The sequence below is a fragment of the Papilio polytes genome, unplaced genomic scaffold (assembly GCF_000836215.1).
Source record: "Papilio polytes unplaced genomic scaffold, Ppol_1.0 DF824270.1, whole genome shotgun sequence".
Taxonomy (NCBI): Eukaryota; Metazoa; Arthropoda; class Insecta; order Lepidoptera; family Papilionidae; genus Papilio; species Papilio polytes.
In genome coordinates, this window is record NW_013524934.1 from 1219306 (window position 1) to 1236286 (window position 16981).

Genomic DNA, 16981 nt, shown 5'->3' on the forward strand with positions numbered 1-16981 from the left:
TTTAACTTTGATGTTAGTATAATAAAGCGTGATCTAAACAAAACAGTTTACTAAATGTTTTATATAATTTGTGACTAATTAGTAAAATAACGAACCATGCCATTACGTAAATGAAAAGTCTATACGCTTCTCTATATCTTACTAATGTTATAAATGTGAACGTTTGGATGGATGGTTTGTTAGAGTTTGTAGCCTAATGCTTGAACGGATCTCGGTAAAATTTAGAATAAACATAAAACATACTCTGGAAGAACACAAAAAAAAACACGCAGACGGTGACGGGAGTCGAAACTAGTACACGATAGTCGACAATTTAGTACGAAATATTTCTAAAAGTTACACAAGTGATCGTTGTTTGCTAAGTAATTGCATTACATTTTACTATCTGTACCCTAAGCAACATATTCATCCATTTAACAATAAACCAATCATAAACCTCGGTAAAGATATCGCTGACCATGCATTGGGTAGCAGGAAAGAGCGTAAATTAAATGGATACGTCGTAAAACTATGTGTTGGAACATCGAAACACGGACAAAATGATATATCGCTCTAACAAAGTTACACAATCTCCTCCGTCAATGCCAGGCAGACCGGCGCCGTTCGGGACTACTTATCCTGTTATATCGTTTCTATAACGTTTCGATATCGCCGCATTCGATGATGGTATATAAACGCTTTTATATATCGCTGTTACAGATTCCTTAAAGCTTGAAAATACTAGTTGGTGAAGAATGCAAGTGTAATTTCGAATACTTTTATAAGCGAGATATTATCGTAGTCCAAGAAAAGCAATGTTTAAAAATAAATACCTTAATGTATTTTTACATTTATTGTAAATATTTTAAATGTTGTAAATATTTTACCATAATAAGGTCGTGGGAAATGGTTTGTTTGTAACTGTCGGGAATAATATCCGAGATGTTTCTCTAGTATTAGGTTACTTGACCTAAATTCCTTGCATTTTGTACTCATTGATCGGACATCAATTGCTTTAAATTCACGAAGAAAGTTGTCCTATTTACTGAACAGTTTGTTTTAAAAACTTAGTAATCTAACTTTTTAATAGGAATTTGTTAAATAATCATGGTTTACTTAGTGATATGATAATGTTTATAATATGAATGATGAATAATGTATATAAGTTATCAGTAAACATGGTGTGACGTAATCATTTAAGATAAAGCCTTCCGTATCTCGCTGGGAGAGCTCAGTAAAAATAGACCGCATTAAATGCGGCGCCGCTGTCATTTGGATTCTGATGAGTTCGTCTATCGTTAATCAGATTTATGTTATTTTCTTATCGAGAAAAAGCGTCAACAGTAATGGCGATATACTTTCTTAATATTGACCAAAATTCTTGTGTAAAATAGTTTCCATTCTCTGTGCAAGTTTGTCGTATTGCACAATTTAATAAAAGCAAGTTTCTGTAACTTAGGGGTTTAAGCACTTGACGTATATTTAACAGATCCTGGGGTCGAATCACACCATGTACTAATGTGATTTTCAATTTTCCTATAGTAGTAAGGCTTAGTCGCCCCTAACTTAGTATAGGCTCCGAGCTCCGGGGACATATGATGGTGGTGGCGACGACTAAAACAATGATTGTATTTTTAATATTCGCAGTGGTCATTTGAACTTCGTTTTATTTTTTGATAATCCACAACGTTTCGTGGCTTCAAGGGAAGCAGGTCAAAGTATGCATAATTGATGCGGCCCTCGGGCACGTTGACTAATGGAGCGGAACAGATATGACGATGTTGACCGATGATCGGGATGTTGCGTCGATAAATAACATGACCTTCTGTATTGACATCTCTTAGGTTTCCAATAGACCTTTGCCTTTTGAATTAATGCTGCTGATGTCATGTTTACTTACTTCTTTTGATTTACCTATTTTTTGTGTTACATGTACAAAATCTTTTAATTATGTTACTACACTAGCTGTTCCCATGCGACTTCACCCGCATAAAATTATGAAAATTTTATTTCATTGTTTATATGTGTCAAATTATCAATTGCAAATGTCAAAATGACATGACGATGACAAACCATGGCAACCTTGGTTCCATCATGTTGGCAGCAACTTATGGTCACTTTACCACATTAAGGTTTTTATCCAAAACATTTACCCCCTAAGTTTAATCGCGTGAAAATATATAGCCTAAAGCGTGACATAAGTGTAGGGGTTTTTATTAAATAACTAATTAATCAAAAATATGCTGTAATTGCTGACGTCTTAGGCAACAAAGAAGTGTGTGTTTACGCTTTATTATAATAGTATAGATTTTCATCAAATGCAATAAAATTATTAGATTCTTGCTTGGAATATTAAAATTTACTTCCGTTTTTGACAATTTTTGCCGATTTATTTTAATGTTTTAGACTGTTAAAAAGTCTTTAGCAATTATCAAAAAAATTAAACGAGTATTTCGACCATTACAGCATATTTTAGGAGTGTAAAATTTTACAAGCTTACGTTAACGTTTGTGCGTATGCTAATATATTCTGGCGTGTACGGGCCCAAACCTTCCCGTACGGTCGCTGGTACGTGAAGCGTGAATGGAAATTAAGCTGGAGCTTTTGTCGATGCCTAAAAGCTGTTTCAATGGGATGCTTCTTGAAAGCCCGTTACTGAATAGGGACTACAGGTGCAATTTCGAGGTAAAAGGGGAAATTGTAATTACATATCACGTCATAACGTAAGGCTTTGTTATGCGGATGTACAAATGTTACATAACGTGATGGAATTCACGTATCGAAATTGTTAAAGGGTTTGTTAAGTTAGACAGCTGATAACTTAATTTAGAAATTAGAGAATATGAAAGATCTTCTTTTAAGTAAATAATAAAAATTAGATTAATTGAATTGAGGAAGTACCCACAAACTACCAGTAATGGAGTTTTAATTGCATTTTTATATGTCTAGTACATTTTATTTTAATATAATTCTTAAAACTATAAGGGCATGTCCCACCAAATTGTAAATTGTCTGATAACATTCCAACGTGTAAAATATGTGATGGAAATATCGGATTTCGTTACCTTATCTGACAGTGACGTCATCTTTAATCTGTGTCTATTTCAGCTAGTGGTAGAACAGGCTCTAAGTCGTTTTGTAACTAGTGTTATCATGATTAATATTAGCTTTAACTGGCGTGAACATTAAAAATGTTGATTGCAACGCTACGCTGGGGTTACGGCGTAGCGTCGCTACGGCGCCAATGTAGCGTATCCTGTTTGTATAAAGGCGTTACACCACACATAATGTTTTCTATAATTTACATAAGACGGCGCCAACCGATAACAAATTGTAATAGGAAATGATGAATTTCTCAGAAAACACGACAAGGATTATCTTAGAAATTAAATTCAAGGATGTGCTACTGCCATTAAAATTGAGATTTCTGATAAAGATCATAGTTATTATGTCTCTATTATAATTACGATGTCGCCTGCCAGTCGTTCGACTTAGGACAGACGTCGCTGACGCTCTCGTGTCGGAAGCCAAAACCCACTTTGGGTCGCTGCGCTAACGCAGTAAGTAAATAAGTATAATAACGATGTAAACAATTGCATTCGATACTCGTTTTTAATTAGATAGATTACGTTTGATTAAAAAAAAAGATAAACATTTGTTCAGTGTCACCAAATAATAAAGATGAACTCATATATTTTCGATAGACGCAGACGATGATAAAAAAGCCATGAACTATGGGACGTCACATCCGGTGGCGATGAAAAATGGCGTCGGCTGCATTTCCGGCGCACGTGGCTGCGCTGATAATGGGTTTACCTTGCATTTTATGGCTTTGGTGCATTTACAACGTTTTTTCACCTAATGCGAATTCAATGTTGTGTATAAAAGCGTGTTATTTTCCACTCATGAACTTACATAATTAAAATTAATGTTAGTGTAAACAGAACATCCTGTATTTAATATTCAGTTAAGGGTAAAAAAAAATATAGTTGGTTAGCTCGACCATTAGGTTAATACGTAGTTCAACTTTTGACGGATCAAGTAATTTGTACCGAAATCGAGCAAAACATCAGGGTTAGGGGTATCAGTAAATTTTAAATGAACCCGGCACGCCCCGTCAATCAAAGCCTCGTATAAATTAGCTCGTGTCCGCAGCCGACTGGACTTATACTTTTTTGATGAGGGCTCACTGCGCCTGGCAGTGAACGATTAATCTTCTGACCGTTATTTTGCCTGTTGCTAATGGCAGGAGTATGAGGTAGTAACTAAATATACTTAACTAGCTATAGTTTACGGCTTCGCCCACGTGATATTAATAATTGTAAAAAAATGTAACCTATGTTACTCAGCGATTAAATAGCTTTTTAATGGTGAAAGAATTTTTGAAATGGACCCATTAGTGTCTGAGTTATTACATACAAGACAAATCTTTCCTCTTTATAATATTAGTATAGAGTATAGATGAAGTACTTTATGGTTAGACAAACATAGACTAGCTAATGCTGGCGACTCCGTACGCGCTGAATTAAATAAAAAACTAAGCATCCCTGTGTTCTTCCAATTTATGTTCTACACCTGTGGCAAATTTCATCGACATCAGTTAAGTTTGAAGATAGGTTTTTTTATAATAAAAGGGGAAAACAAGCGGCGAGAACACCAAGGTGGTCAATGACGCCCATGGACATCCGCAACACCAGAGGAACTACAGATGCGTTGCCGGTCTTTAAGGAAATGATAGGCTCGCTTCTTGAAGGACCCTAAGTCGTATTGGTTTGGAAATACCGCCGAGGACAGACCATTCCACAACGCGGCTGTGCAGTAACATTCATCCATCCATACAAACTTTTGCATTTATGTGTGAACATTTTTGTAGCTTTCAAAATGTGAACTCTGATTAATTTGTGACAAAAAACTTCTTGCTGTAAACTAAATGTAAAAATGTGAGGTAAAACTTATCTCTCATGATTAATGTCCACTTTCTAATGAACACAATTATACTTTTACTGAAAGTAAGAGGAATGCGACGAATAAATCACGTGGAAAGTGAAACCTTCGGCGCCGCGGAGTCTCGGGAAAGACAAAACAACGCTGGAAAACAGATCAATGACACAATTAAAGCGAGGACGTTTTAACGACATATTTTCCATCGATTAGTTTTCATTCTGCTGACCTAAATTCAAAATAATTGAATTATATGTTTTCATTTTGTGAAGAAGTGTTCTACTTAAGTTAATTGTTTGATGAAAGATTCTTTATACGAGGATCTGAGCAAAAGAAAGTTCAAAAAGATGTTAATTATTTCTTTGTTCAACTATATTAATATTATAAAGAGGAAAGATTTGTATTTTCGAATTTTTGTATGTATTGAAATAACTCGCAAACTACTGGTCGATTCAAAAAATTCTTTCATCATTAAAAGCTATCTGTGAGTGACATGAATACATTTTTATTATATTTTAATTTCAGGCAGGCGAAGTCGCGAGCAACAGCTATTACAAAATAATTCTTTTACTAAAGCAGTGAAAATTCTCAACGTATCTGAAAATGAAATGTTTTAAACTTATAAAACAATTAACAACTTTGTCTAAATTTATTTTCCTATCAATATATTTCATAAATTTTAATTGAATTCAAGGTAACGCCGCTAAATTAAAACGTCACTTGCAATAAAGGACGGAATGCGGTGCAAAAAACGACGCGTGCGTGTGTTCTGTAAAGCATTTCCATTCACTCCGGGAAAACCGACGGCTCCAACATTTTGTCGCTCGATTCTAAGGGTATGGATATACTTGATTAACAATAATAAAAAAAAAATACTTGCTGTATTGAGAGTAACATCCGCAGTAATATTCGCTGATTCAATGGGCGTGTTATTATCAAAAAGTATTTTGAAATAAGATGCTCTATCGATTGTCACAAATATATTTGTTCTACCGCCTTCCTCCGATACTGTACAGTATCTTTAAACAGAATATTGGTACATAGAACAATGTAATAAATGCACTTGCTAGCGATTTCTTATCTTTAGTGAAACACTACAATTATATGGCAGTCAAGAATGTTTTTGATATAAGACAATAAATATCACAGTGTGTAACCATCCTTAGATATGTCGTTTTCGTGCACACTGCGTGCAGTGTTGCCGACATTGTCATTGATTCGGCGCCAAAATTGATAACAACGGGGAATAATTTTGAAACGTTTTTAGGTATTTTTGAATGCAACGTCCATTTTACGCTTTCCATAGTATTGTGTAAAAAATTAATCGCTATTACTAAATGTTAAAATATCAATATATTATTTTACAATATATAGTTTTGAATGTATCGCATGATTTTGTATTTTGATATAGAAGTATGATCCCAAGCTTGGTATATAAATATAGAAATTAAAAGCAGTGATCACAAATATTACATACTAGCTTACGCCAGCGATTACGTCCGCTTGAAGTTTAAAAAAACAAAAGTAAGTAGCCTATGTGTTCTTACATACACTCCTTTACGTGCCAAATTACAACGAGATATTTGAGCCGTTTATGCGGCAAACTCTAACAAACATCTATTCATCTAAACATTAGCATTTATAATATTAGTAAGATTTATTTATTACCGTTTACTTGGAATTTTCAAAGCAGTTACACACTCATACAATATCCTATAGACCGTCAGTGGCGTAGCGGAAGTTTTGAGTGACACGTCGCCTGATAAACAGCCTCCGCGGCGCGCTTTGTTCTCCTTTGACATTTGTGTGTACCTCCTCCCTCCACCCCCGACCCTGTTTGTTGGCGTGTTCTACCACATCTGAAGTGATTTGTTGTTTATTAATATTTGAGTGTTTTGCCTCGAACATAATCAAGATATTTTTCTCTCATAGTATGATTTATTTATCGTAGAAAGTATTTAGGAGCCATCTGTTTTGTAGATAAAATTAAGTTTCTATTGATTTTACTTGATTTATTTGTCATATTTATTTTGTAGATCTAAAGCGACTACTTATCAGGCATTAATTTTAAACTTTAATTCAATAGTGTACAGTGTGATGAACAACTAATTAAAAAAATCTACTGAACTAGTGTTGATAATATGTAATATTTATTTGCTACAAAAAATCCGTTAAATTAAGAGTTGAAAAGAGAATTATTTTCATGATTTTAAATTTCATCTATAAGATATTAGAAAGAGATAAAATATGTATCAAACATTTGCTTTTATCATCACCAGCTCACTATACGTCCCCACCCAGGTGCTCAGACCCTACCCTAATAAGGGGTGACTAGGCCATAGTCAACCACTCTGGCCCACTGCGGGTTGGTTGACTTCACACATTTCTTTGAATTTCTTCGCCGATATGTGCAGGCATCACTATGTTTTCCTTCACCGTAAGAACGTCGGGTAAATTATGTACATATGAAAATTGGATAAATCGAAAATCACATTGTTACATGGTGGGATTCGAACCCAAGACTTGTAGATTACAAGTCAAGTGTTTAAACCACAGAGCCACCGACGCTCTGTTTGCGTTTATATTTACTTTTAAATAAAATTACTTGCGTCTCAGAGTTCCAAAGTCCAAAGATTTAGAGCAAGAAAACAGAACAATAAATACATAGAATTTATTACATTATTAATATTATCGCAGTACACTCGTGTACATTTAAATAATACGCAAACAGAGGTCGTTTGCTTGTCTAGACGGCAATATTTGGCAATGTCAAGGGTTCCACACATTTAGTACAGTCGTGTGAAATAGTTTAAGTTGTACGAGTTATTGATGTAATTACACACGCTTTTCTAGATACAAGCAGACGATAAGAATAAAAAAAATACAATGAATAGGGTTGAGAAAATAGTTTTCTTTTGTATTTGAGAGTTGTGTGCCAAATATTTTAAATTTGCGACATAGTTGGTTCCTTGAGTATTTGAATTGGTATCATTTTTAGGTGATGACGTCAGCATTCAGTACAAATGTTACGGTGAAATATTATCAGCGAGTGTACTTATAAATAATGTGATTTCTTTACTTAACCTTTACTCTATCGACATTGGTTCGAATCCAAATAACAAATCAAAATTGACGCACCAATATCTGTAATGCACTGGGATCCCGCCTCAATCTGACCAGCGTAAAGTGCCTTTTACATACTAAGTAAGCAGTTAAATAGGTACAGGAATTCTTGATTTTGCAACTAAGTTTCCGAAACACTATTTTTACGCAGATACACTCTAATTGCCACGATGAAAGTCGTTAAGCAGTCACTAAAGTAGCCTTTTAGGACAGTTTTTAATCTCAAAACCCTGAGTGCGGTAGCTATACTTAAATTCCACTTAAATTAATTTTATTGTACATCTGAAAATTTGCACAAATTCCGTCACGTAAATAATTTTAACTTAGCATTAGTAAGATGAAACCAACAACTTATAAAGTACTTTATCCACGAGTAATTCACACTGTAATATAAAGGTGCTTTGTATTAAGAATAAAGAAAATTACAAACAATAAAAGAAATTGTTAGAAAAAGAAACTGGAACACGCTGTATAACAAAGCAAAGAACAATAACAGGAAACAATAACAAAGCAAATGCTAAATTTATTTTTATTACCTACAAGACTTTGTATACCGTTGTGCCTTATTCATCGCTTAATAAACTTATTTATAAGTGATATGAAACTAGTTTGTAAAAAAAATCAAACAAAAAAATGGGACCCACTTAAAAATAATTATCAAAATCGGTCCACTAGCGGCGGAGTTATGCCGTAACAAACATGAAAAAAAATTGAGTACCTCCTTCTTTTGGGAAGTCAATCGAAAAGATAAAAAAACACATTTGATTCAAAAAGTTATAATTTCTAATCAGTCAATAGTTTTAAATCTCAATCCTGAGGCCTTATCATGAAAAATCGTGAGAACGTTTTCGTAACTTTCGACAGAAGTATTAGATTAGTGCAGCCCCTACCGGACGTAAAATACACTAAGAAGTCGCTTATAAATCGTATCACGATGACGGTATAATTACACTAGCTTTCGCCCGCGACTCCATCCGCGTGGAATTTAAAAAACCAAAAGTGAATAGCCTATGTGTTCTTCCAGACTTTCCTGTACATCTATGCTAAATTTCATCGAAATCCGTTGAGCCGTTTAGGCTACAAACTCTAACAAACATCCATCCATCTATCCATCTAAATTTTCACATTTATAATATTAGTAAGAAGTAAGATATGATAAGATTAGTAAGATTTATGAAACAGTCACGCAAATATTCATAATAGACCCTACGATGTGTGTTTTTAGTAAAAAATCTCAGCAACAACGAAGCGATGTAAATTCACTTTGCAAAGCCATCGTGATACTGGCGAGTTTACGAGCGCGGTATCTCACAGCTCGGGATAAAGCGGTCGGGTTTACATTAAATCTCTGATTACGTATTACAGTAAATTGAACGAGACTTCGTTGCCGCTTTTTATAACGCGAGAGAGACGCATATTAGTATGAGTCGAGGTTTTACTTGGTTTACATAAAGTTAGTACTGATATATCAAAAATCTTCAATTATTTACGGCAAATGTTTGTATATCTTACTAATATTACAAATGCGAAAGATTAGATGGATGGATGATTGTTAGAGTTTGTAGCCTAAACTTCTGAACGGATCTCGATGAAATTTGGTGTCTGGAAGAACTCATAGGATATTCATTTGTTTTTTTAATTCGACGCAACAAAGTCGCGGGCGAAGACTATTCTTTAATAATTACGACGCTTTGGTGCAATTTGTATGTTTTCGTATACTCTACCAATGAAATAAAGCATTAGAAGCATTACTTACTCTATAAACCGTCTAAAATGAGGAGATTGTAAATTTTAACAGCTATCGTAAATCCAGGTGATATTCGATTTGTGCGTGTTACGTTACAGGTCGTCTGATTCAAATCCTTCGCATATGATAAGGGGTGCGTTTTACTGCGTTTTATATTTTACGATATCGATTCCATAGGGGACTTATGAACTAAAGGAGACATCGCACAGACCTGTAAAATATGGCACACTGTATATAACAGTCTTTTACTGGTCTTTTACACACATTCTTTTCTCGTGCATATATTTCTTGTAAAATAACTGGTAATACAAATATTTATACATTACAAAATTGGGACTTCCTAAATAAACTAATATAATATAATAGTAATAGTTTTAGCAAATACAACATAGGCACAGTAAATAAGGACAAACAAACAAAATAATTGATTACTCAAAACAAATCGGTTAACATTATCGAAATCGACCAATTTACCGATGTTACACCGCCTCCCTTAACCCTTCGCCGGCTACGGGGGAGGATAGCGGGGCAGGGGGTGCAGGGTACAGGGGGTTGTTTCCGGATGAGTGGTCGCGACCGTATGACCGTGGTATACTGGTTATTATTGGCCAAATTAAACGCTCTCCTATCAGCGGATTAATGAATCCTTGATGAACATACGTATATTTATATCTAATGTTATTGGATATCGTATATAATTAAACTATTTGAATTTTAATTAACGTTATTTATTAATGGCCGGTTTCCCAATCACTTTTAACTGTTAGTTTTGTGTTCAATAATATTATAAAATGCGTTTCCGAATTAAATAACTGTTTAACCCCATTGAAACTTAGTTTTAAACTCTAATGAATCGCTTGGTAATAAAATTAGCGGAGACTTCACTAACCCAGCATAATTGTTTTATTTTTGTTTCAGGTAAAAACCCAATTATGGCAAGCAAGGTTATTCGTAAGTAATTGTTATAAATGCAGATTAAATTAATTTTAATATAATTTTTAGTTTATTTGTATGTTTTATTCAAAAATCTTTATCTTTTTTTTTTTTTTTTATAACATAAGATGGCAAACGAGCAAGTCACCTGAATCCGCCAAAATGGCGAAGCGACCGCTGCCCATAGACATCTGCAATTGCAGATGCGTTGCCTACCCTTATCCGACGGAGGAGGAGACGCACATAAAGAGGATATTTCCTCGTCCTATGCATCTCCTCCATCGTCAAATCCTCTTCCCCTTCCCAACCCCTCATAATAAAAGGGTGGTAAAGAAAAAGGGACTTAAATTAGGCCTCCGGCACCACACTTATCAGACGAAACACGGCATTGGTTCCATTTCACGCCTGTCTTCTGTGTGGTCGTGGTATTACACCGGGCGTGCCGGCCCATTCGTGCTAAGATGTTAAAGCGGGCACTACCACTGTTAAATCTCCCTGAAGATTCCTCTTCATAAAAAAATGTTTTAATAAACTTATAGGAAACTATAATAAAGAAGTAATAAACATAGTCTACGTTACCTTCTTAGGAGCTAAAGTAGCTTTTACATAGTGATTATTTTTAATCTGTTAAGTAGTTTCGGAGTTACCTGCAAACTATCAAATATTTTCTCTTCATAATATTAGTACAGATAATAAATTAATTCTATGTTTTTATTATCAAATATTATTATAATCGTATGAAAAAATCAAATCGAATCTCCATAGGAATTACCTTTACTTATAACTTTCAGTATCGTCACTCCATTGTCCCTTAAATTTGCAAGGCGATAGATTTAACATGAGGCTTAACTTTGAATGGGGACTAATTCCTTAATATATCAAGAGACTATTTCTTCCCTGTACATCGTAGCGGGCGTTTATAAACAAAGGGTAGAACCAGGTGCATGTTAACTCAACACAAGTAATGAATCTATGATTTATTCATTAAGCATTTCATTGGTATTTATTTAGTGTTGTAATATTTACAATACAAGTATCGTCGTATTTCTTACTAACATTATAAATGCGAAAGTTTAGATGGATAGATCGATGGATGTTTGTTAGAGTTCGTAGCCTAAACTGCTGAATGGATCTCGATAAAATTTGGTATAAGTCATAGATCGTAGAGGATGGTTTGGAAGAACACATAGGCTACTTTTTATACCAGGAAAATGGAGTCCTGGGTGAGTGTAATTTTTTTTTTATTTTTATTATTTGTTAAGCTAGCGCTTGACCACGATCCCACCTAAAGGAGGTGACGTAGTTTGGTTTAATTAATTGTGAATGCATAAAAATCCAAAGATAACTATTACATTTAGTTTTATAAAGGTAGAATACAGAATTCACTTATATCATTTCGTTCCAACCGACTTCGTTTACAAAGATTTACTAAATTGAAAATATCATCATCTCCCCTGCCTTATCCTACTCCCGTAGGGTCGGCGCACCGGGTTTTCGTCCTCCAAAGCATTCTATCATCCGTCATCTCAGTCATCACTCCCTTCTTGATCATGTCACCTTTCACGCAATCCATCCATCTCTTTCTAGGTCTACCTCTACCGATGTACCCCTCCACATTCATAACTAATATCCTTCTTGTCACATGCGATTCATCCCTTCTCATAACATGCCCATACCACTCTAACCTTTTACTCCTTATTTTCTCAACCACTGGGGCTACTCTCAAACTTCCTCTAATATACTCATTTCGTATCTTATCCAATCGTGTTACCCCACACATCCATCTTAACATACGCATTTCCGCTACATGTATTCTCCTTTCATCCGTCCCTTTCACTGCCCAACATTCAGATCCATACATCATGACAGGTCTTACGACGGTTTTGTAAATTTTCCCCTTTATTTTAAGGGGAATATGCGGGTCGCATATTACACCTGTAACCTGTCGCCATTTCATCCATCCCGCTTTTATTCTATTTCTCACGTCACGGTCAATATCGCCGTCGTTTTGGATTAATGAGCCGAGGTACCGAAAGTCGGAGCAAACTGGAAGATGGGCGCCATCTAAGGCAATCGGGATAAAACTAGATAAGCCCCCGAAGTCGCAGAATAGCTGCTCCGTTTTCGCTTTACTAAATTGAAAATATACCTGTAGGTAATTTGTTTTTTTAGTTGAAATGTAATTTCAAAAGATATTACTGACGTTGAATTATCTTTAAACTAATTGCCTGAGTTCCCACTCTCTTAAATTTAAACTCGGTCCATCATAATCGGCTAATGGTGATTGATTAAAATCTCCCCCATTCACATTGTCTATTACGGTTTAACGAAATGTGTACATCAGTTTTACCTATTTTAAAGTCAATCATGATAAATGACTGCTTCTCTATCGGCCAAATACGAAAACAAATGTCAAACATTAATAATTTTTTAGAATTCGAAACTTATGTACATATTTAAATGACGTATTATCTATACTATTATAATAAAAATACACTTACGTCACGCTTTAGGCTATATATTTTCACGCCATTAAACTTAGAGGGTAAATATTTTGGATAAAAACTCTAATGTGGGAAAGAGACCATAAGTTGCTGCCAACATCAAGGAAGCGAAGTTGCCATGGTTTGTCATCGTCGTATCGTTTTGACATTTGCAATTGATAATTTACATATACACGTGTTGAAGTATACGTACCTATATTTGCATTTTCACGGTTATCATCACCAGCTCACTATACGTCCCCACCGAGGGGCTCGGAGCCTACCCTATTAAGGGGTGACTAGGCCATAGTCAACCACGCTGGCCAAGTGCGGGTTGGTTGACTTCACACATATCTTTGAATTTCTTCGCTGATATGTGCAGGTTGCATCACGATGTTTTCCTTCACCGTAAGAACATCGGGTAAATTATGTACATATGAAAATTCGAAAAATCGAAAATCACATTGGTACATGGCGGGATTCGAACCCAAGACCTGTAGGTTACAAGTCAAGTGTTCAAACCACTGAGCCACCGACGCTCGTGCCTGCCTGTACCTTTCAGGGTTAATTTTGCTATAATTTAAATATAGGTGGAACCGATCGGTCATTTCAAAGTGTAACAAACACTAATTTGCGAAATGCTTAATCAATAACTGAATTTTGTTTTGTTACACTCACCATATCATGAAAAAAACTCACAGCTCTTATGTTAATGCAGTAAGGTTTCTTTTTATTGTACAAAAATGTGGCCAGTGTAATGCGGATGTGGTATGCGTAGCCACGGCCACCTTCATCACCCCTTATCGCCACAACCCCGGTCAGGCAGCCCTATCACACATAAGTTGATAAAATCACGATATACTGCAACATGCGTGTTGAATTTAAACATATCTATAATACTGGGTTCCGTATCTTTTAAAATAATAAAAAAACAGATGTAAGTGCTTTTTTGTTTTAAAAAGGAAATTGATATTTCAAACCTCTTGTTGAGTTTTATGCTACGGCTTTGTGATTGGTTGTTATTTGAATCTAGTTTTCTTTAAGCTCAAAAATCAAATATCAATGAAAATATAAAACAAACGAAAAGCATCAGAGCAAAACTGTTCTATCAACTACCAGACTAAACTGGCAATAAACAAAAGTTTACTGTGTCACTATTGACAACTACTAAAGGTCATTTGAAGGGTAAAAGTCACAGGTCGCCTTTTGTTTTGTTTTTTTACTAAAAATTAGTCTAGCACATGCTTTTATTCAATCCGACATAAAAAATAGAACATAAATAGATGACTATGTAGCCCTTAAATCTACTATTTACTGTAAACTATCCCAAATATTAATCATCTTTGATGTCCAATCCAGGAAAGGCTTAACACAGGATAAGAAATGTTCAAAGATTAACTGCAATTGACGTCAGACCATATGATTTTTGCGTAAGAAGGTAAAGTAACGGAAATCTAAGACGTTTATCTCTGATTGTATCGATGCGGATAAATTATCATTCGAGATAAATAAATCATATTCTTGATACTTTAGAAGAGCTATTCAGTTAATATCAGTACACGGTAGCGAGACCACGTTATCATAATGACTGCGGCCATTAGTTTCGACACACAAAACGAACAAACGATACGTAGAAGAATTAAAAACAGTGTTAAAAATACGTGCAGTGCAAAAACTGTGAAGAAGAGATTACCAATAACAAGATGGCTTCCAAAATATAATGGTACACTTCTAATTCAAGATATAATAGCAGGCATCACAGTCGGCTTGACTGCTATACCGCAAGGCATCGCTTATGCTGTTGTCGCTGGTCTCTCGCCTGAGTATGGATTGTATTCCGGCTTAATGGGAGGTTTTGTTTATTTGTTTTTTGGAAGCTGTAAAGATGTAACTGTTGGACCCACGGCTGTTTTATCCACATTGACAGCAAAATATGTTGCGAATTATTCTGCAGATTTTGCAGTGCTCGCAGCGTTTCTCACTGGCGTAGTGTCATTCGCAATGGGCATTTTAAATCTTGGATTCCTAGTAGAATTTATTTCAATGCCGGTGATTAGTGGATTCACAACGTCTGCGGCGATGCAAATTGCAGCTGCGCAGTTGAAATCTCTGTTCGGTCTCAGTGGATCATCGGGAAATTATTTCGCTGAATCAATATACAATTTTATTCGCAATATCCAAACGGCCAGGCTATGGGATCCGGTGCTCGGATTTTCTACTATATTAATTCTTATAATTTTGAAAAAACTAGGTAACGGATGTGGCCGAAATGACAATTTACAAAAACAGCTTCGATGGTTCGCGTCATTGGCTCGTAATGCCATTGTTGTTATATTAGGAATTATTGTGGCATATATTTTAAAAGTAACCACATACAGCGAGCCGTTGATTTTGATTGGAGATATTGGAAGTGGACTACCAAAGGTCCAGCCCCCGCCATTCAGCACTGTTGTCGGAAATGAAACATATAGTTTTGGAGACATGACTAAAGTTATGGGACCAGAATCGATAGTGTTACCACTCGTTGCCATTTTAGAATCCGTGGCTATAGCAAAAGCCTTTGCTGGTGATGTACGAGTTGATGCAACACAAGAAATGATAGCCCTTGGACTTTGTAACATGGTAGGATCTTTTGTAAGAAGCATGCCTGTTACGGGATCTTTCACGCGCACGGCTCTGAACCATGCTTCAGGTGTACAGACACCCGCTGGTGGCATCTTCACAGGTTTGCTGATTATTTTAGCTTTAAGTTTACTGACGTCGACATTTTATTACATACCTAAAGCATCTTTAGCTGGTCTTATAATTACGGCAATGTTTTCTATGATTGATTACGCGATGTTCCCTAGATTGTGGAAGACCAGTAAAAGGGAATTGTTTGTTATTACTTCTACGATATTAGTTTGTTTGTGCGTTGGATTAGAATATGGGATTGTGACTGGGATAGTTGTTGATGCAGCCATGTTATTATATTCAACTGCTAGACCTTTCCTAAATATTGAAACGATAACCGGGGAAAAAGGAGATTTAGTTATATTACCACTTTCTGAGAAACTGTCGTACTGTGCTGCAGAATATGTGAGGAGTACAATATTAAAAGCGTCTCAAACAGCAGTTTTAGATTCAATTATTGTAATTGATGGTACAAATTTAAGGCATATGGATTCAACAGTTGCATCTAACCTTGTTTCAGTTGTTAAAGATTTGGAAAAAAATTCATGTAAAGTAATATTTTTAAATTTCAATTCAGATATTAAAAAGATGTGTTTAGATTTAAATCCAAAGTTTAGTAATAAGTTCATTACGGCTTCTAATGCTATAGACGTTTTAGATGTGAGTACAAGAAATGCTTGATCTCTTATTTTATTGACAACATATAAGGCTTGTGTAGTACAAATTTAAGAATATGTAAGAGAGATTGTTGAACAAGAAACGCGTGCCTCTAGTTCACGTTTATGGTTGTCATTGTTGTTCATTTCTTTTATTGCATTATATTTTGTGTTAAGATATAATATTGACAGATGTCTAATACATTGTAATCTTATCTTGCAACAGGTATTACATCAATAGATACTGAATTTTGCCATTGACAAAATGAGATGAGTAGATTATCATATCCTTTTGTATTGTAGTTTAATAACTGATGAATCATTATTAAGTAAGCATTTTTATATGGTACATTATTGTAGTGCTAGAGCCCGCTTTAACATCTTCGCACGAATTTGTCGGCTCGCCCGGTGAAATACCACGACCACACAGAAGACAGGTGTGAAGT

General features: G+C 35.2%; 1 protein-coding gene and 1 pseudogene across 4 annotated transcripts in view; both read left to right on the plus strand.

Moving 5' to 3' along the window:
* LOC106104340 overlaps nt 1-16981 on the plus strand; it is a 271002-nt gene that overhangs the window by 122355 nt on the left and 131666 nt on the right. The window lies entirely within an intron of this gene.
* On the plus strand, nt 14684-16960 carry LOC106104362 (annotated as a pseudogene).